This window comes from Passer domesticus, chromosome 15 (assembly GCF_036417665.1).
Source record: "Passer domesticus isolate bPasDom1 chromosome 15, bPasDom1.hap1, whole genome shotgun sequence".
In the NCBI taxonomy this organism is placed as follows: Eukaryota; Metazoa; Chordata; class Aves; order Passeriformes; family Passeridae; genus Passer; species Passer domesticus.
The window spans coordinates 8808651-8829453 of record NC_087488.1 but is presented as its reverse complement, the minus strand read 5'-3'; the positions used below and the strand labels follow the sequence as shown (position 1 = coordinate 8829453).

At 43.8% G+C, this 20803-nt stretch overlaps 1 long non-coding RNA gene across 1 annotated transcript; it reads right to left on the bottom strand.

The window, feature by feature from the left end:
• Nucleotides 1-253: 253 nt before the first annotated feature.
• On the bottom strand, nt 254-17677 carry LOC135281273 (uncharacterized). The gene is made up of 3 exons (XR_010347973.1): nt 17574-17677; nt 9761-9864; nt 254-503 (listed from the first exon to the last, which is right to left on the bottom strand). It is a non-coding gene; the product is annotated as an uncharacterized LOC135281273 (long non-coding RNA).
• Between the last annotated feature and the right edge of the window lie 3126 nt (nt 17678-20803).

Genomic DNA, 20803 nt, shown 5'->3' with positions numbered 1-20803 from the left:
TATATTTCTTTGCTGTATGGCAAGCACGGGTTCACATAACCTTGGCTGAGAGGAGGGGTCCTCCAGCCCCTTGGCAAGGAAGACAGAAAAGAACTGCCAGGACAATCCTGCCAATGTAGGAGTGCTCAGGGAGTGCCTCTGCTGTGTGCCTGTGTTTCCAGACATCAGTCTGACCCTTCCCAGTCTCTGCTGTCTCTTCCCGTGCACAGGCACAGAAGAAAGGAAAAGATCTGTGTTTCTTGCCTTGGGGTGGCATCTGGGTTGATAACATCTGAGAAGTGGCTGGCAAAGTGTGAGCACCCAGTGGGGCTGGTCTTTTATTTCGACTGAATTATTCTCTGCAGAGATCCTGCATCCCATCGTGTGCTGTGACATTCTGGGCAGCATTTCAAGACAAATAAATAAATAGAAGCAGTAATAATTCCCTTTCACTTTTCTCTTAGCTGCAGGATTTTGGGAATCCTCAGAACACATTTCTTCTTGGTCTTCACTTTTGAAAGTGCCTAGAACAGCAAGAAGAAAAACAAGCATTTGGCTCTAATAAAAAAATGGACAGTTAATCTTTCCATTAGATCTCACACAGACAAAGCCCAAAGCACCCCAATTTCACATCAGTATTAACAAACCCATAACAGCAAGCAGTTTCCTGGAATCTAAGGCCCTTTGGGCTCTTTAGAAAGAAGTCAGCAGGACTTTCCACATGCTGCAACTAATATGTTTTATGTGCTTTCTTGGGCTGAGGAGTCTCATCATTGTTTTCTGCTGACACCTTGGAGATTTTCTGGATCTCTCTGTTCCAGTGTACAATGGACTACTTCTGAAAGAGCCATTTTATTGACAGTCTAAAAGGGCTATTCTTGGAAGAGAAATAAGTAACATATTTGTGCACCCCTCTGTCTGCAGGGCTGGATGTGGGGTCACCCCTGACTTTGGGTTCCAGGGCTGTCGAGACACATTTTCATCTGACATCTTGTGCAGGAGTCAGAGCAGAGCTGTGCCTGCTCACATGAGCTGAGGATTCAGCCTTTGGAGTGACCATAGGAAATTACTTTAAATCCCATGCTGCTGCAGCTGCAGAAGTGGATCAAAACTGGTCAGGAATAATGCTCTGCTGCTTTTTATCTTAGGCTGCACAGGTCTGGGGACTGGAGACTCAGACAAAAGAAACCCCCCACTGACTGTCTCCCTAGAGCTGGATTTTCAGAGACAAGAGAATCCCAAAACAGACAAAACTCTCTGGTGGAGGGAAGGAAAGATAAATGTAAGGGCCCAAAGTGTCTGAAACATTAATGTTTTTCTTTTTATTCTTTTTCTGTGAGAGAAATTTCTGTTAGAAAGGGCCCATAAAATAATAAAAGGTTCTCCAGTGTACTAGCATGTGATTTATTATGCCCAAGTGTGCTTTGTGTCTCCCTAAATGCAGCCAGGCAGTGGCTTCTGCTATTGGGATGCAAAGGTTTGAGCATGAAAAAGAGAAGTCTGAGATGGATTTTGGAACCTGGAAAGCAAAAATTAACTCTGAAGGGGGTTCTGTGTTTTTGCTGGGAAGGCTGGCATGGGTGGAGAGGAGAAGGGAGAATTGCCTGGCAGCAGAGGTGCAGCTCCTGCCCCTCCAGATGTGACTCCAATCAGGCTTTGCTGCTCACTGAGACCTGGCCTGGGGGTGCAGGGGTGTTGGAAAAGGAAGATAACAACCAGCTGTGCTGGAGGAGAAACTGTGAAACATTTTTAATTATTTCTCAGGAACCAGATATTATGTGATGGGTTTACCTACTGCACTGGAATTTTCCTATTTTGCTTAATAAATGCTATTTTTCAACATGGGTTGCCATTTGGGACTGGGGAAAGTAAGTCACTGAACATTGCAGAGAGTTTTTTACAACTTCACAGGTTTCTGGATAGAGACCTGAGGCAATGGTTTGCTTGCAACCTTTATAAACACAACGTTTTGGCAGTCAGTCAGGTCTTGGCAGGAGACTTGCAGTCACTTATCACAAAAATTTTCATGTAAGCATGTCAAATTTAACTACACTTTTTTTTTCTTTTTTTTAAAATTTGGCCTTGACTTTGAATTCTCTGCAAATAAGATTTTTTTAACCTCTGGCTAACTAAGTCTCCTGGATAATTATTTTATTACTAGCTAAATATTGTTTTTCATATAGAACACATATAGTTGGTTTGCACTTGATCTGAATATCTGTCATGCTTCTTTCCTGCTATATTTTTTGTTGCAGCTTGTGTGTGCAATAGGATTTTGTGTCTTTTTCAGAGCCAGTACTAATAATTCATCAAGGATCACAGAAACATCAATGCACAAGTTATGATGCTGACACTTGGCTCTCTTTGGTAAAAGGAGCATCTCCTCAGGAAGGTGATGCTGAGCCTGGTGCTCTTTTTGCCTCTCTATTTGTTCTCTTTCAAGGTTTAGAATGTGCCCCTGTGCTGGATCTGGTGCTCATTCAGGGGTCATGCCTGTTTTTGGGGGAGAATTTGAAATGTTGGAGGAAGGGGGTGTGTGTTACCTGCCTTGTGCCTGTCTGCACAACCCACCTGTAGCTGTTCCAAGGGATAAAGTGTTGACAAATGCCAGCACTTTTTCAGAACACATTGTAATATAAAACCTGAAATATATTTGCTATTGTTTTCTGCTGCCCTGGGTATAGGTCTGCTCCTGGAATGTGTATCAAGCGCAATCCCTCTGATTACAGTTTAAACATGAACTGTAGACTACTTACTCCAACTGCCAGTTTCCTGGGAAAAATGTTTGCAATGGCCATCCATTATCTTGGCTGCAAAGAAAGTAAACTCTTAACTGCATATGAAATTAAGCAATTCTTTTCTAGCAATTGGAGTTTGGGTTTGGTGATAATAAGTGTGGGTTTGTGATTTAATAGGTCATTACCTACTTTGCCTATAATCACAAAGTAATAAATAACTATTGGCAAGATGGATAATAGCTGGGTCTGAGAGGCATGAAAAAGATAAAGCAATAGGCACAAAAATGTAATTTATATTCATAGAAAATGGGTCCTGGCCAAGAAATGTGATCTAAACTGATAGGAGAGCAGATTTTTATTAGATGCCTCTGATTTGGGGAATGGCTGAACACCTACTTTCACAAGAGCTAGTTGTCTTTCTGGTTTTGGACAAGTTACGTGGGATTTCCCTTTCTGAAGAGGAAATTCCATATCTCAGGGACCCAGACTCATGGTCCCATGGACCTAGATTTCCCCCTGGCAGACCACTCCAGGTTTTTGGGCCCAATTAACCAAACTCTCTCAATGCTTCTCTGTTATTTGCTGCCCCATTCAGCATCTGTTGCAGCTGCTTTGAGTTGTTCTGACTTCTGGGGCACGAGGTGCAGTTCCTCAGTTCCTTTCTTGTGATACTTTGCTCAGTTCATGTCAAACAAATAGTGACATCATTTATAATTTTATGTTTTCCCAGCCATTCTTGTTCCCTTCTGTGCAGTGTAATAGTTATATTATTGCAGCATATCATATTACATCAGTTGTGTTATAAAGTCATCATGTGTTTCGTTATCTCTAGACATGCTGTGCAGAGCTCCAGGTTTTCTCTGTAGTGTGCAAGAAAACACATGAGAAACTGGAATCCAAATGTGGCAACAAACTTCCCAGGGCTGGGCAGGGAGGATGGTGTGGCCATGGTGCTCATTACCAACTCTTGAGCTCACCATTTTTCTTCTCCTCTCCACTTAATTGGTGCCAGAAAATGAAGATGCTGTCAATGTGTAGATGCCTTTGATGCGGTCTAGTTTTGAACATGTGGAAATACAGTTGTGCAGTTCTGAGCCTGACATCAAGGTCAGCTGTGGCTTTGTTCAAATTTTTGGATTAATCAAGAGGAAGTACCCATCCTTTCCCTTCTCATAGAGGTTCAAAGAGAATATGTCTTTGCATATTTTAAGGAGGTGAGGAGAGGGGGGAAGGAGTGAGATGCCTGAAGAAATGCCAGTGGATGTTTGTTCACTCTGGAACAGGGAGAAACAAAAACACTCTCTCCCATATTTCTCACCAGCCTCCCCCGTTTCCAATACGTTCGCTTTATATCAGTGAACTTTAAGAACAAAATGTGCTCAGGGAAAAGAAATTAAAATTGCAAAGCAGTTTCCTTTCCTATCAACAGAACTGACAGAAAAAATGACAAAATGCTTGTGGGAATGATTAGAGAGAGTGAATGTTCTCATTCATGTCGTGTCGTATATTGCTAATTTATATGTATTTGTTTTCGAACCAATCTGGCAAATTTCAGGAAAGAATCTGCCAGGAATCAATGGGAAAAATAGCCCTGTATTCTTTTGGAAATTAATAATAAGTATTTGCTGTGTTTTCTTTGGATTTAATGGCATCTGTAATGAGCAATGGATAGCAGGAATGGAAAGAGCCAGTGAGGAGAGGGAGGAGGCTCAGGGCAGGACCCTGGAGCTCTGGGGCCTCTTGCTGTTCCTGCTGCTGGGTGCCCTCCATCAGCCAGGGCACTCTGCTTCTTCCTACAGGAAAATGAGGGGTGAGACCTCCAAATACCTTCCATGAGGGAGGAAGGCTCCAGGCTTCCTATACCTGTTAAATGTGTTTTTGACTATTGATTTTTTACATCCTTTCTTCTCCTTCCTCCTTTCCCATCTCTCGAGGAATGGGTCCTGAGTGATAGAGCAGTTAATAAATACAGAATTTCAATTGGGTCTAAAGATTTCTTCACTTGCTAGGACAACACTCTCCTCACTCATTTTTAGCCACTCCAATTTTCAATGTGTCACTGGTCTGCAAATACAGGATTTTCACCTTATACTTTGACCTTTCCCTTTTTTTACCCCATTATTTGGTAACATTTCCATCGACCACGCTAAACATCCTCTAATTTCTTCAGCTGTAATTTTGTTGCTTTTTCTGTAACAAGTAGGGAGCTATTTAAGGTTCCAGTGACTCTGATGATTTCAATGACATGAAGTTGAAATAAAATTCTCCTCAAAAACCTGAGAAGAAAAAAAAAATTAATCTGGCACATTTACCTGACTTCTCAGAACATTTCAGGGGCCCAAATCCTCTTGATTTCCGTGTCTTTGGAGATTTGCCTTTAATGCTTCAATATTCTGTAAAGGTGCCGATTTAATTTAATTATCATTCAGCCTGGTTATACAGATTAGTTATTTCAGTCTTTCCTGGAAAAGTAGCACATACAACTTCTTAATCACTTCTGCTACTGATTTTATCTCCATTACATCCCAACCTGAATTTTTTGGCAAGGTTGTTGCCTTCTAGGTTTTTCAGCCTGATTGTCAGGAACATGTTATGGCTAAGAATAGACTGGAAAATATGGTTCTTGCTAGTCTGTTTCTACAGAGAGGAAATTAAATTCGGTGCAAAGAATCATTTGCTCTCTAGCAGAACTCAGTTAATGTCATGAAAAAGGGAGGAAAAAAAAGTGCCTGTGAGGGTTAACAGTGAGGAAGTTAATGAGAACCCAATATGGGAGCTCAAGAGAAACACCAGGCAGATGGTATATCATCCCAGCAAATACTCAGGCTATTTTCCTGTCTGAATCCACTGATTTGATCTGAGGAATGAGCTGTCTCTAATCTGTGCAGCTCTCTTTTTCAGAGATGCTTTGACAATGCCTCTCATCTCGTGGTTCAAACTGCATTTCCATCACCATGGCTGCTGGGGTGTTGCAGGAGGGCTGGGGGGCTGCTGGCAGAGGCAGCTCCCTGCAGGGTCAGGGGAGATCTGCCTTCCTGCCTGGCCAGACTCAATCTGACAGAGCACTAATGTCCTGTGGGGGCCCTTGTCCCATCTTTTTACTTTTTAGCAGTGAGAAATCTCTCAGGTAACCCAGGAAAGGGCTGGGAAGGGCCCAGGTATCCTGCAGGGGCTGCAGACACCAGCATTTGAGGAGAAGGACCCCTTTCCTCAGCAGAAAGTTTCCTCTTTCCAAGGGACTTAAACTGTAAGGAAATGTTTGATCAAACAGTGGAACTCCTCCATCTCCCCAAACCACTCTGTGGTGAGTGGTAAGTTTTCTTTTCCTCCATCCTGTGGGGCTTTTTTCAGAGCTGGATATGTCTGGTATGACCATGTCATACTCTGGGGTGGAAGGAACACCAGCTTAGCATTTTCAAAGGAATCAGAACTAACCCAGCTTATCCAAAAGCTTGTGTACGGAAAGGGTTGAGGAGGAGATCTTGGGCTGATGGATTAATTTACTGGAACTGTTTGAAGCCTTTCTGTTTGGCCTGGCTCTTCTGTGCCTTGGTGTGACACAGGAGTTACCAGCCAGACAAATCCATGTGAGAAGCAAAAAGGAAAGGACATTAAGGGACACAATCTGTGAATTTTACCCACGTTGTTCTGGAAGAAAAAGTGTTGTAAAGAGAACACAAACCATTAGGGCATATGCTGAGTTTGTTTATCTTCAGAAGCATGTGGTAGGTGTGCCAGTGCACTGGTGTTCAGCAATTAACAATAAAGGCAGGCAGCAATTAACCACATGTCTGCTGTGAGTGGTAATGCAAGTTATTTGTATTTAACCTTCATGATTCATGAACCACTTTCATTCTGGGAACTAAAGAGAAAGGGAAGGAACATCTTAGAGCCTGATGTCACCATGTGAAAAATGATCAGACTTCAGTAGTCAGTAATGAAAAAACTTATATACATAAATAAAAATAGATTTTTTTTCCATTATTGGCAAATGAAATATAATAATTTATCATGCATATACAAATACATATGCATACATACATATCTATGAACTTTTTTTTTGGTAATAGTGGAGTTCTATTTCTGGGAATTTCAAGCTTCATTTGCTTTTAGGATCTCAGCTCGCATATATACTGAAACCAGTGGAAAAATCCTTATCAGCATCAATGGCTGTTGCATTTGGACTGCTGGTATAAACACTAGAATCTATAGGCTTTAGAAATTTGGGGTTTTTTTTTTGGTTGGTTGTTCTTTTCCCCCCATGTATTTCTGAAGAAATTAGACTTACTTAGGAAAAGCAGCCTTTATAGGATTCAGCATTCAAAGGAATGTGATGGGACACCAAGACTGTTGGAATGAAACCTCTTCTGATGCCACATCTTTTTCAAGGGTTTTTGCATTGACAGCCTTCATGATTAACTGTCACTGGGACAAGTACAGAGCTGGCTCTTTTATAAAAGAGTATCCTGGCCAGAGGGAAGAAGAGCAAGAAAACCAAAGGATACCTGTGTTATCCCCTGTTAAAGAAGAAAGAACCACTGCATCAGGATTACACACACTGTAAGATCACTTTTTCTTTTTCCCTGAACCAGAGCTCTGTCACAAAGCTTGGTTTTGGTGGAATGAGGTTTAGCAATAAGTTCATCTCATTATAGGTAAACAGATACATTTTGGACAGTTTTCCATTGAGCAGCATATAAATCTAGACTCACATGTAATGAACTGGCACCAAAAAGTGTACTGGAATATTGATTTTTGTGAATTAATAAGACATTGTTTTCTGCTTTTTATGGATTAATACTTAGCTACAAGCTGTTTGGGATTTGGGTAGAGAATATCCTTGCAGTAAAATGCAATTTTATTTTGGAGATGGAAATGCTTCAAGATGGAACAATTGGTTTGGTGGACAGATTATATTAAAGGGTAGCAAGGGAGAGACACAAAGTGCCTTTATTGCTTATTCTTTCAATACAAGTAATAAGTATTGATGACCTAAAAGAAATGCAATGAAAGCGTTTTATGAAAATAGAGTTTGGAGGGCTGTTAGTCTTGTCCATGCCTTAAAGTGTCAGCTTAGAAAAACCAATTAAAATGAGGTATTTTGGCATGAAAACAATAATATTTTTAGCATAAAAAGAAATAATTTAAATTGTGTTTCCATTTATGAAAATGTATAACTTAGCTTGGAATCAAAAGCTTATTTAACACTTCTAGCAAAATGAAATCTACTTTCCTCCTGCTGTCCCTGTTTCCATTGGGAACTCCAGAATTTTCCAATAAGAACTTTTTCAAAGGTGAATTTTCTCAGGGGAATTTTCTTTCAAATCCATCTAATAACCCATGTCAGGGAGAACTTCAGATGTTCCAGATGAGATGAAAAGAGGTCAGGGTATTGTACAAGGAGCTGAAGGATGAGAAGAGTCATTTGAGCTGCAGACTGCCAGATTTGTGGAGGCTCAGCAGTGGACTGAGCACGATGGAGAGGTTGGGGGCAGAAAGAAGAACATTCTCCACTATCTGTGCTCTGGTTCCCTCTGAGCTGCCAGGCTCTGCACCAGAGGAAGGGCAGTGGTGTCAGCTGGCATCAGTGGGAACAGTGTTTTGAGTTGTACTCCTCCAAAAGGATCCACAAAGGCTTTGGGAGAAAGCAGCAGAGCCAATGAGTTTTGTCATCCTTTATTTGTCTGTAATTACTCAGCTCTGCTAGTGCCTGTTCTGGTCTCAAATGCAGTGCCAAATCTCAAGTGCAGTCCCAAATGCCCTGGTGCCACAAGAATTAATCCCCAATTGTTCAATTGAGAGCAACACCAAGGCTGTGATCTCTGCTGCAGAACAGTCACAAACACAACAAACAGCCACTGGCATGGCTTCAGGAAGAGCGTTCCACCAGTTGCTGTTCTCCTGCCATGAGAAGACCTGTAATGAAGCATTCCTGTAGGGAACAGGCTGCACTTGAAATGTAAATCGAGTTCAATTGCAGTTTAGTGCAGTTTTGGTGCTGCCTGATACACAGGCAGCACATGGAGCCTTGACACCTGGCTGGGCACTCATAAAGCACTGGGTCCTGCAGCAGTTCCCCTGGAGAGAGCAGAGAGCCTCAGGAGTGGCTGGGCTCCTGTCTGGGTATGTCTCAGGAAAGATGTGAAAACCTTGAGTGTCCTTGAGTGTCCAGTCTTTGCTGCATCTCAAGGACAGGAGTATGAACATCTCTGCTCCTAAAACTCCAAACTCGTTGTGCATTGCTGTCAAACAGGGCTGCAGGAAGCACAGCTGAGCACAGCCCATCAGGCAGAGCGTGCAGCTGAGCTCTGGGGAGGGATTTGGTGTGCGGCCACAGGATTGCCTGTGAGAGCTCCTTGATCAGAACAGAAATATTTAATCAGGTCTGTCTCCTGCAACTGTCATGTAGAGAAAACAAGGCTACAAATTGGATTTGTGTGATCAATGGGCAAGAAAGACCACTTTATCCACCTCACTAGTGCTGATGTACAACACCAGGCTTTGGTGACAGCAAGGTGCCACATTCTGGCAGGACAGACTCTCTCCTGTCTGGGGGCACAGGCTGTTCTGGAACCATACATAGATAATTTTTAAATTTTAACCACAATCATGCTTTCCTGTATGTCAATAGAAAATCAGCTGCTGAGTTTAGAAAAAGTATGATTTTTTCTTGCAGCAAAATAAAAGGAAGAATTTGGACAGATTGCACAGCAATATTTAGGTACATAAAGATATGATGTGGAATTTATTCATGTACATGAGTGATTTAGGAACCTGCACAGTTTTTTGAAGTTCAGGGCTACAGTGGAGAGCATGGTACAGGGGTCTGGCTCAAACAGAAAGGGGCTCAGAGCCTGAGCAAATCCTCTGCAGCCAGGTCTGTTAAATAGATCTTCCACACTTGACACGTCACAGTTTCCAACATTTGCAAAGCATGAGCATCACAGCAGTCTTACTAAACCTAATGGCACAGCAAATTCAGTAAATAAATAAACAACATACAGCAGAGAGGATGGGAGCCGTGTCTGAACTTTGTGTCTTACCGAGAATTGGCATGGTGACTTGGCAGGGTCTTTGGACATGGGGGAAATGGGTCATGGATACCAAAGGACAGGTGCAGCAGCATCAACCTCTGATAGTATTCGCTCTGTGAAAAAATAAAAGGCACGGAAAACACCTAAACGCCAGAGATTGGGATCTACAGTGACAATTCCTTACTTGAGGAAATGAAGCTTTTCTGAACAATACCATCTTCTGTCATGCCTAATCAAACTAATTAAAGAACACTACCACACTTTATTAATGTAATTTATCTCCTGCCTGAGGTGAATTATATTTATGCTCCAGTTACTCAAACATCACAGTTCTGTGTTTGAAGGAATGATATTCAGTGATGTTTGTGTTCCACAATATCTGGCAGTAATTGAACAAGAGCCTGGGAAATTGGGTATTTCCTGCTTTGGAAAAGCTTCTTTGGGGAATGTGCTGTTGCACAGGTGTGTTGGTGAACAGGCTGGACTCGGGCATGTCCCTATTTGAATGGCAACTGGAGGCCTACACATGCCAAACCTTTCAAGCCAAGCAAGCCAAAATTCATCTCTAAGCATTAAGGGGCTGTGAATGGCCTGTTTAACTGAACACAAATATTCACAGCATTTAATGAATCAGGGCTGGGAGGCCAAATTTATTCCAGCTGAAGATCTGGCAGGGAAAGGCTAAAATGTACTGAAGGAGGAAGGAAGGAAGGAAGTTACTTTTAGAGACTAAAAACATTTAAGAAAACGTCAATAGAAAAAAAAAGTATTTATTTTAAAAGATATTAATGGCTTCCATGGATATCTTCTGATGTGGCCACAGCTGCAATGCTCACAGGCACAGCATCCACCCCTCCTTTTGTCGGAAGAAGCAGTTTAACATCATTTATGGAGTAGAACATCGTGAGACAGTGGAAAGCATTGCCCTAAACAGACTGAGGGGTTTTCCTGGTGATTGCTTGCAATTTGCTGCTGTCTGCTTGATGAAAGCAGAAGAGAGTGGTCTGTGCTGGGCCTGGCCAGAGGCTGCGACAGCTCCTGGCTGTGCAAGGCTGGAGGCACAGGGAGCTGCCCTCCCTACACACCTGGCTTTGTCAGCTGAGCTCAGCTGGCCCCAGGCCATTTTGGCCACCTGTCCCTGCTATTTGAGGCCTGAGAGAACACTCCTGTGGGGCTTGGTTTGCAGATGTCCTTGTCTAACCTCACCCACAGCGCAGGGGGTGAGATGGGCCCGGCCCTGCCGGGGCTGTGGCTGCTCTGAGGGCACCGGAGACGGGCAGACAGCTGAACCCAGAGCTGCTCCAAGCTCATGGGCAGAGTATGGGAGAAGCTGGCACAGAGAAAAGAGTGGGAAGAAAACCTGGTTAGGGATATGAAAGGCAGACATCCCACGTGGAGCTGCAGCAGGTTTCATCTCAGGCCTGTGGAGCAATTGCTGTCAGCTCTTCCCAGGGCACTCTGCTGGCTCTTTCCCAGCCCATGCCCTGGGCATTAATGCACTGACTGTGCAGTTTTGCTCACGTTGATTTAGAGAATTTCACAACTAAATTTAAAGCACTGTTAGGTAGGATGGTGTGTGGGGAGCAGAACCATGCTATTTTATTTTTTTTAAAACTTGGGTTGTGTATTTACTGCTTTCCTAAGTGAGTTCTTTAAAAATATCTGACAAGTAGATTCTGTCTTGTAAACAGGTCCAAATTAATTTTATTGAGATTTTTGGGTAAATCTTTGCTACCCTGCTCCCAAGTAGATTTTGGCAGTTTAAAAATCCTTCTAAGAACACGGAAAAAGGAGCTTTTATTCTTTGTGAATAAATGAACTGCAAATTTCCTTGGGTAGTGGTTAAAACTGTTTTGGATTTTCCTAAAGAGAACAATGACTCACACCCATTGATAAAGTACACCTTAGTTCTGTATTAATAACAAGTGCAGTGGGCTGGATCAGATTGCATCTGCCATTGAGAACACAGAGGCTTGTTTGGAGGACAGAGCAGGACTGAGCTCCCAGCATGTCGTGTTTATGGCTCCAAAACCAAAATACAGATTGGAGATTTGTCCCAGGTCAGAGTCTCCTTGGCAGCCTGTGCACTGTTGCATATCAAGTGCTCCTGCATAAAAAAGTTGGATGGCAAAAAAAAAAAAAAAAAAAAAAAAAAATAATCCTGGTGCTTTAGAATAAAAGGCAAGTCCTGATGGCTCACACATTTTAAGAACATGCTCCTCAGACTGCCAGTTCAAAATTTAGGGTGAAAATGAAAAAAAAACCCAAAGCCACGATGAAGATGACAGGATGATGTGTAAGGTGCAAACTGGAAGAGCATGTGGTGAAAGAACAGAAATTATTTTGAAATAGAGAAACATGACAGAAAGGTAGCTGAATAGCATGTTGAACATGCTTATTTTTCTTCCTGATGATTAAAACAAGAAAAATCACACTACAGAGCTGATCATTAGTGTAACTGTGATTTTAGTGCTATGTAGGATAATTTCTTTCAACAGTGGAGAAATGGCAAGAAATGTGCCAAAGACAGAGGATCTATTAACAAGTAAGTCAGTTGGGGCAAGCAGAAATTCATGTAATATGCCACGAGCATGATGAGATCCAGAAAAGGCATAAGGACTGTGGAAAATAGTAAAATCCATGTCATGGAAAGAGATCATTCGGCTGGAAAAAGCTGCTATAGAAACACAAAGCTTTGGCAGTTCATGCAATCAAGAAACAGCAATTAATTGAAACTGGAAGAGATGTTTTTCCAGATACAAACCTGGCTTTATATTTAGACAACTTTGATATTAATATATTATTATATTTCATATTTATAACAGCTTTTTTGGCTCTTATTTATCTGAAGGCTGTTTGTCTATTAGATCTACCAAGTCCTATCCTTTTTTGGTTTGTACCTGTCAGGCTCTCCCTGCCATTGCTGCCAGAGGCTCTTCACAGGCTGTGGCCTCCCAGCAGCTCCTGTGGCCATTGGCCCTGCCTGGCACTCGGCCCTGCCTCGTGGCAGGTGGTGGCATTTCCCGACACCACCAAGCCAGTGTGATCCTCCTGTGGCACAGGGAGGCAGAAGTGGTTCTTGCTGAAAGGACATTTCTGGTGGCATCACCTCGGACAAAAAAACTGGCAACAGAGATTTTCATTTAAAAGGAAACCTGAGCATCTGAGATTTCTGTCTTGAAATCAGTGACCTGTGCCTGGAGGAGGGTAAGACACTGTACTTCAAAAGAGTCTCAGCATCCTGCTCCCTGCCTCAATAAAAATGAAAGAAATCAGGGTTGCAGCTGAAGGGGAATTGCTTTTGGATGCTCCACAGCAGGGCACAGAAATAAAGCCCCCTCTCCTCCCCTCCTCTCCCCAGGAAGTGTCTCCCTGGTGCTCAGGCAGGCAGATGAATTGCAGCAGAATTTAACTGGTTCAAGAGAAGCTGAATGAAAGGGTTTGGTCACCCTGCCAGATTTATAGCTTTATTCATTATTTATGCAGACAGCAGCTGCAAAACAGATATTGACTACAGTCAATAACTGGCTGACATGGCCCAGCTTTGGCACTTCATGGCTGTTGTACCAGTGTGCTAATTTTGGTTCAGATACTGGTGTTAGCAGCAGTCCCCACCCAAAGGTAATGGCACAATGTCGGTGACAGCAGCAGAGCAGAGGTGGAGCAGTGCCCTTGTCCTGGGGCTGAGGGGGTGAGCACAGAGCAAGGGCTCTTCCTCCAGCATCTGTAATGAAATGCAGACACTGCATGGGAAATTTCTTGCTTAAGTTATGGGATATCTGTCCCTTCCCATGTAGGGGTACTTAAAACACAGCACCTTTAGGAACTTCACTGTGCCCTCCCCTGGACACGGCTGCTCACAGGGTTCACAGCAGCAAAGCTGCACCCAGAAAACAGAGGGGAGCTCTATGGTGGTTTTTTTTTTTTTGGGGGGGGGGTGTTTTGTTTTTTTTTTTTAAATTTTTTTTAATGAGGCAGATAGTGCATTTTGTTCCAGTTGGTGTGATGTGCTTCATACATCTGTCTTGGCCAAAAAAGAGGTTTAATAATAGATGTGGGGAAAAAGCACTGACTGAGGGTTGTGTTGGAAACTCTTGCTGAATGTCCAGTGATGATACACCCTCTTGGCATATGCTTTTAGGAAATTTATCCCATTAATCCCATTTATATCCCTGTCTGTCTTTGCTGGTGCTGTCCTGTGGCTCCTGGGTGGGTTTGGGGGTGGCAGCAGGCTGTCCCTGCCTGCCCCTGGCGCAGCCGCTGTCCCCAGGGCAGCTGTGGCAGGACAGCAGGCAGGTGGAGATGCCAGGCTCTGGCTGGTCCCTGCTGTGGGCTCCTCTGCTGCTTGCCCTCATTAACATCCCGTGGCACTTGGCAGCAGTAGGGCCATTAACCTTAATGGCCTGGCCAAATTCCAGCCTGCTAATTGCACTCTGCCCAGCAGGCTGTATATTCCCAGGGAAGATTCAGGTGGGGAAATTGCTCTTCGCTCCCTCTCCTAAACAATGTTACACAAAGGGTGGTTTAGTGCTGAAGATGAAACCTGTTTCATTCAGAGCCTAAATCTGGATTTAAGGATGTAAGAGAACACAGAGTTTTCAGAGAAACACCCAGGATCACGAGCAGGCCCAGGTGCAGAACGTGGTTTTTGCCTTCCTGCAAATTTTTCACATTCCTTTATTAATAACAAATCTCCTAAAATCTGTTTAAGATCATTACTTGCAGCAAATAAAAATACTTCAAGCAAAAAGGAAACAGATGGTCCTGAATGTTGAAGATCTGTTTGAAATGTATTTTCAGCCCACTGTCTGGAACTTGTCTTGAGTTGTAAAGGAATGGAAGTTTAAATTCAGGCTCTGCAACACTAACACTGTGTAACCAGAGGATTCTCCCATCTTTGCGTATCAACCTAAATAATGGTCTCTCTATCATTGCTAAAGGGAAATATTTGTACATTTGTTGGAAGGAAAATAACGCTGGGTCTGGGGGCTTCTTCTCTGTGACCAAGTTGTTCCTACATCAGCGTCAAGAAGTTTTGTTGTTAAGCTGGAGCAGAGAGAAAATTTGCATTATCTGGGCAGACCTGGCACCCTCCCCGTGGGTGTGGTGCTCCTGGTCCCTGCTGAATTCACATTTACACCAGAGAGTGAAAGCTGGGCAGTTGTGCAGAGCCTCAGACAGCAGCTGTGCCCTGTGTGTACAGCACTGCAGCCCGCAGAGCCTGAGCCTTTCCAATGTCCCTGGATTTAAAGCTGTATTTGGGGAAGCACAGACTTTAAGCAGAAGCAATGGTTATGGTTTTTTGCCCACAGGGACACCTCAGGAGGTTAATTCAATCTGTGTTACTCAGACTCCATGCTGGCACATCAGCCAGTTTTCATAGGCAGTGTCCTGCTTCCAGCTGAAACAGAATATGGTGCTTTAAAAAAATTGAAAAAAAACCCCACACAGCTGCTGTCATGTAGGACATTGTGCTCTTTGATGAGCCATGGCTCTCATCAGGTAGGTATGAGCACCCAAAATTAATGGGGGGAGGAGGAAAACCTGCAGCCAGAGCTGAGGCAGAGGGGGGCTGCCTGGGGGGCCCCAGGGCAGCATCTGCGGGGCAGACTTGCCCAATTCTTGGACTAATAACTTTAATAATAAGTTACCACCAAACTGGTCAGGGCAGAGCTCACGAGTTTGACTTTTCTCTGGCACACCTGAAGCTGCTGAGCAATTGGCAGGTGGGGTGTGAGTGATGCTGCCTCTCTGCAGAGCCAGGGGCTCGAGGTGTGCCAGAGCTGCAGTGCCTGGGATCTCTGATGCTTTCCTGCCTGGCTGGATGCTGGGTGCCTCTGTAGCAGGACAACAACAAATGGTGAATAAAGTGCATCTGAAATGAAGCTCTAAATGCATAATTTCAAGAATTACAGACTGTTGAATGAATTTATATTTCAATAACATCAGTAAATCCAGTCTGCTAGTCAAGCATCTATAAATAAAAAAAATGTCGTCAAGTAAAGGGGGGGTTATTTTAGAATTAATGACTTGTAGGATTTTTATGTAATGTATTTTTGTTGAAATCTTATTTTGTTGAAATCTTATTTTTGTCTCAAATCTAGGACTTGGGTTTTCTCACTTCCTCCCCTGATTTTTTCACAGGAAGATTGGAATAGCTGTAAAAAGTGAGGGTTTATGGAGGAGGCATTCTCAGCTTCTTTCTAATAAAATTATGGAGAAAGAAAAGGTCAAGCAAGGTTTCACTTATCAGATTTTCTATCAGTTTTTATCCTTTACCTTAACTGAAAATAATGAAAAATGAAAGGTATTTTAAAAAATAATCAAAATGAAAACTTCTGTTTCCCAGAAAATAACAATTCAGAACTATCTCATGAAGAATAGTGAGTGACAGGTTTCTAATCTTGAAAATACTGATTTTCCCCCCTCTGCCTCCTTCACCCCCAAGTTCAGCCAGCCCTGGCATCATGCACAAGTGAAGCACTGAGATGTCTCATGCTTACTCTCTTTGGCAAAAATAATGTTTTTGACAGTTTTTAAAAATTTGGATGATGATGATAATTATTATTATTTTGCTTCTGCTTGTTTGTTCTTGTTGGAGACATAGAAATCTGTATTATTGCAAAACAAGCTCACTTATCCTCGTTTATCCATCCAATCTGGGTTAATAGATGTTTCCTGCTCTCAGTGACTGCAGGTGGAGAGAGCACCTGGCCTGGGGCTGGGGCTGGCAGATCCTGGAGCACCATCCCACTCTGGGGCTGCTCGGGCTCTGCAGAGGCACCAGCACTGCTCAAACGCCTGCTTCTGAGGGGTTTTGGTGGCAGGCTGCAGTGTGGCTGGCTGAAGGTTTTTGGTGGCTCAGCCTCTGTGCCTGGTGGGTTTAGAATCTCCTGCATCCTCAGCCCAGGAGCTGCTGCAGCTGCCCCGAGCAGGGGTTGGTGTGTGACATTGTGGGAGTTCAGCCAAAGCCCTCTGTGGGGTCTCTGGGGTTACTGTGTGTTCCTTCTCCAGGCTCAAACACATTTCCCAGGGTTTTCCCCTCAAACACCCACCTAATTTCATTATTCCTTTCGCAGCAGAGGGCACATTTCCACACACCCATTTCATAGCTCTAATTATGTTCCCCCCTATTAATTTTTAAGCGACCATAAAACATGACCTCAGGAGGAGCCTGGACTTTCCTGGCAGCAGCAGCCCCTGGGTGTGCAGGGCAGGGCTGAGCCTCTGCCAGCCTCCCCAGAGGGGAGCAGCCCTTCCTCCCTGTGCTCCCCACACCTTGGGGCCATGCAGTGGCCATCTCACCCCTGCAGGTGTGAGCAGCCCAGGGTAATCCTCATGGGCAGCCCAGGGTGATCCTCATGGGCAGCTGGGTGATCCTCACCTCTGCCCCAGGTTACTGAGGACTCTGTGCTGGCACTGGGCACAGACCCAGCTTTAACCTGGCTGCAAACAGTGACACTGCCCGAGCTGGGGGTGACTTGTGAAATCTCCCCATCTGTCTCTGCAGGGAGGCTCAGGATCCATTTGGATCCTGGGGATGCTGAGCTGCTGTCAGGTGCCTGCCCAGACAAATAAAGCCACGGGAGGCAGCGTGTTGGCACCAGAATTGCACTGAGTTAAATCGGGTTTGACAGTCTGAAACAATGCCATCATCTGATGTCTAGTGTTCAGTTCCTTCACCAGATAATTTTTTTTTTATTTTGGTAAGAATGTGACAAAGTAGAAATATTTTATTTCAACAGAATTTGAAAAATTGTTCATTTTTTTAGGTTAGCAAGTGCAACATTTACAGGAATAAATTGAAAGTAATGCAACTTACCTACAAGTGCCTTTTGTTCCTTGGAAACACCTTCTTCCTTCTAACAACTTCCCTGTGATCTGTGGGATGTTCCAGGGTAAAGCTCAGAGTGCCAGCCTGTGGAGTGCTCTGTGTGTTTGTGTTCCCTGGTGTCACAAGGGGTCATCCCATTGCTTCAAGCCTGCAGCTCATGTCAGTGGCCTTGGGTGCCTTGGTCTCATGAAGTTGTGGCCATTTCACTTGGGTAAGATCTGTCCCTCAGGGTGTACTGGTGGCCTCAACATCTCATGAAAGACCCTCAACAACTGTGATTTCTGGAGCCCTAGGCCCAAGTTCTTCTGTGGGTAAAATTCAGAAGGCAAGGGATGCACTGGTGGTGTGGAAATACTTTCTCACAGGTGATTAATAAACTGCTCTTTATGCTTATTCTCATTTGATCCCTTCCTTGCTGCTCTGCCTGCAGCAAAAAGATGGTATGTAATATATATATATATATTAAGGACACTGATGGAAAATTAGATTTCTTTCAATATGATATCAAGTAATGCTCCCAGCCATGGGGAGAACTCTATATTCAGTCACCTTTTAGATGCTGTCCATGACAATCAATCTTCTTTGGTCCCAGTGCTCATATTTTGTGTGTGTGTGTATTTTGGCTTTCTCTACTTACTCCTTACTCTGGCACCTTTATCCAGGAGGTAAGTGTTATCTTGTTTTGCAGACAGTCCCCAGACTCTGTATTAAGAATCCAAATGATGGCTGTTTTCCTAAGAGCCTGGTTTTGCTGCTGCTGAGATGATCTCCCTCTCCTCCCTCCATCCTTTGCTCTGAGAGTGTTAATGAAATATGCGTGCACCCTTGGTGCTGCTGAAACCTGCCTGAGGTGTCAAATCAGGAGCTCCAGTGCCTGAACAGCCATGTGAGGCCCTCCCAGGATGAATGGTGAGCAGTGCCTGCATGGCTGACAGCCACCATGGCATCAGCACCTCTGCACTGTGGAGTCTCAGCCCAAGCACTTACAGCAATTTTAACTTTTAGCATTTTTAACAATTCTTGAATGTGCTTTGCAGTCTTCCAAAAGATGGATTTTGCAAATTCCCCCCCAAACATGAAATCTGAAAACCCACTTCAGAGCGTCCCTGGTGTAGATTAATGCACTAGAAATAGCATTTTATGAAAATATACAAAAATAACTAACCATTTTTTGTGGCCAAATACTAGGAGTTTGCTTTATACAAACATTACCAACCCCTTCTAGGAGTTTTGTTCTTGCATTTGGACCTGTGATTTAAGATCATGCATGGCAGAGTTTTTCTACCAACCTTGTTGGAGACACTTTCTTCCTGAACATAAGCTCATTGTTCTCCAGATGTAATTAGACCAAGTGTTATGACAGTTGGTAGGATTACAGCACTTTGATAAATGACTTGTTTCTCAGAAGAGAAGGTTTGTGAAAACAAGACCATCCATCTCATTTCTCACTCATTTCCTCTGCCCAGCTCCCTTCTTGAAAATATGCATACGGACTTGGATGCGAGCTGAAGGATTTTGGGGTGTTTCCCACAGCCCACGGCTCCCTCTGAGTGGCAGCCCTGCCCTGGATCAGCTCTTCCCCCCAGGATGGTGCCATTTCAAAGCTGGCAAGAGGGCTCAGCTCCTGCAGGTCCCAAGGAGGACAGATCTTGGTGCAGACTCCTTCCCTCTACAGCCCAACCATCCATTTCTTTCCCCATCTAGCCGTCTCCTCCATCTCTGCAGATGCACATTAAATTGTATAAAAGACTGGGAGGTGGTGTCAAAAGTACTGTGAAAGTCAGGGTAAATGATGATCAGGGCATGCACAGCTCCCCCTTCCCTGCAGCTCCAGATGTTCTCCACAGCAGCAGCCAGGTTTGACCAGGCAGAGTTTACCATTATTTAGTTCATTCGGATTGATCCAAGCTGCCGCCTTCTCAGAGCTCCAAGAGGAGCCTGTAACTTTCTCACCAACCAAGGCAAAGTTGACTGCTCCCCATCTTTTTAGCCTTTTTTGCAGATGAGTGCAGTTTGTTTTTCTCCAGTCACTGGGGACACCCCCAGCCATGACAATATCTCAAAGATGACAGGAGTGGCCTTCTCATAACATTGAACCTTTCTCACAGCACCCTTGGTACACCTCATCTGGTGCTGTGAGCTTGGAGTCAAGAGCTGGGCTGGACAATCTTCACTTTGTGGTTTTGTAACCATTGGTGAGACAGTGCTGTGGAGGTCAGGGGCACTCAGAGCCGTGTCCCTTCCAGCCACAGCTCTGCCATGGACCTGACAGATCTGTGCTGTGCACCCAGGGGAGCTACACCTGCCTCTCAGCACAAATTTACCTCCTTACGGGTAAATTTCAGGGTGTTCTGGTGACTGATCATCAACAGCTCCTGTAGCCCTTTCTGGCCATGCAGGAGCTTTAGAGGGATTTCAAGGTCATTTGGCCATGACTGCTTTTCCATGGTGGTTGGAGAGAGGCATGAGGGCTTCCCTGTGAAGTTCTGCATGCTGGTGTTAATAATTTATCTCTTTTCTGAGTAATACGTGTGTCAGAGCTCAAGACAGTAGCTTTTCAGAGGTTTGAACAATGGTGACCATCCATTCCACTTTACAGCATAGTTTTTTATCTGAAATTGGGTTTTAGGCTTTCTTCTGTTGAGCTCTGTGACTGATCTTAAAAGCTTCTTGATATATTACCCAGGCCTATTAGATTCTACTAGACCTCTCCATCACCAAGAATTGATTTCCCCCTCTTCCCCCCTTAATGCTTGAACTCAGAAGGCCCTTAGGGCTTCTGGTATAATTAAAAATTAAATTTACAGATCATTTCTCAAATCATCCCTTAAGCAGCCAGTAATAATGATCACCTCTGAGTGGTGTGTGTCACTGTCATTTTAATGTGCTGTGTAGTAAATAGTAATGTGTCCCCTCTGTGAACCCTGTGTGGAGCAAGCTGCCCTATGCTGCTCTCTGTTTATTTATGTGTGTAATACAGAAATCAGTGTGTTTGAGTCCTGGGACCTCTAGCACACTCCATCTTCAGTCACTTTTCCTTCTTACTATAGCAAAGGAGAGAGTGAGTTTTCCTGCATTTATGAACATTTCTGTTTGTTTTGAAAACTATTGTCATCTCCCCCAGTTGTTTCCCCTACAATTTGAAGATTTTTTTCCCCCTTTGCTGGGATATTCAGTTTCTGGAAGTCCTTTTTCTTTCACTTGAAAGGAAACTTGTG